Here is a 1,674-nt window from a genome sequence, read left to right as displayed (position 1 = left end):
ATCACCAACTTTTTATGGAAGGGAAAAAGGCCCCAAATAAGTAAAGCATTACTGAAAAAGAACGAAGTGGGAGGCCTCACCCTATCAGATTTTAGAACATATTATACTGCCAGTGTAGTCAAAACAGCCTGGTACTGATACAGCAACAGGTACATAGACCAATGGAACAGAATTGAGAACCCAGACATAAACCCATCCACATATAAGAAGCTGATACTTGACAAAGGCCCAAAGTCAGCTAAATGGGAAAAAGATAGTCTATTTAACAAATGGTGCTGGCATAACTGGATATCCATCAGCAAAAAAATGAAACAAGACTCATAGCTCACACCATGCACAAAAACTAACTCAAAATGGATCAAAGACCTAAATATAAAATCTAAAGTGATAAAGTTCACGGAAGAAACAATAGGAATAATGCTAGGAGCCCTAATACATTGCATAAACAGTACACAAAACATTACTAGAACTACACAAACAGCAAAAGAGAAATTAGATAACTGGGAGTCCCTAAAAGTCAAACACCTATGCTCATCCAAAGACTTCACCAAAAGAATAAAAAGACTACCTACAGACTGGGAAAAAGTTTTTAGCTATGACATTTCCGATCAGCAGCTGATCTCTAAAATCTACATGATACTGCAAAAACTCAACAACAAAAAGACAAATAACCCAATTAAAAAATGGGCAAAGGATATGAACAGACACTTTACTAAAGAAGACATTCAGGTAGCTAACAGATACCTGAGGAAATGCTCACGGTCATTAGCCATTCCAGGAATACAAATCAAAACTACAATGAGATTCCATCTCACTCAAACAAGGCTGGCATTAACCAAAAAAACACAAAATAATAAACGTTGGAGAGGTTGTGGAGAGACTGGAACACTTACACGCTGCTGGTGGGAGTGTAAAATGGTACAACCACTTTGGAATTCAACTTGCTGCTTCCTTAAAAAGCTAGAAATAGAACTACCATACGATCCAGCAATCCCGCTCCTTATGATATACCCTAGAGAAGTAAGAGCGGTTACATGAACAGATATATGCACACTCATGTTCATTGCAGCACTGTTTACAATACCAAAAAGATGGAATCAGCCAAGGTGCCCATCGATGGATGAATGGATAAATAAATTATGGTATATTCACACAATGGAATACTATGCATTGATAGAGAACAACAATGAATCTGTGAAACAATTCATAACATGGAGGAATCTGGAAGGCATTATGCTGAGTGAAATTAGTAAGTTGCAAAAGGACAAATATTGCATGAGACCACTATTATAAGCACTCAAGAAATAGTTTAAACAGAGAAGAAAATATTCTTTGATGGTTATGAGAAGGGGGAGGGAGAGAGGGAAGAAGAGGGAGATTCACTAATTAGATAGTAGACAAGAACTAATTTAGGTGAAGGGAAGGACCACAGACAATACAGGAGAGGTCAGCACAACTGGACTAAACCAAAAGCGAAGAAGTTTCCTGAATACAACCAAAAGCTTCCAAGGCCACCATCGCAGGGGCAGGGGTTTGGGAACCATGGTTTCAGGGGACATCTAGATCAATTGGCATAATAAAAACTATTAAGATAACATTCTGCATCCCATTATGGAGCGTGGTGTCTGGAGTCTTAAATGGTAGCAAGCGGCAATCTAAGATGCAACAATTGGT

This window comes from Loxodonta africana, chromosome 1 (genome assembly GCF_030014295.1).
Source record: "Loxodonta africana isolate mLoxAfr1 chromosome 1, mLoxAfr1.hap2, whole genome shotgun sequence".
Taxonomy (NCBI): domain Eukaryota; kingdom Metazoa; phylum Chordata; class Mammalia; order Proboscidea; family Elephantidae; genus Loxodonta; species Loxodonta africana.
This window is presented reverse-complemented; position numbering follows the sequence as displayed.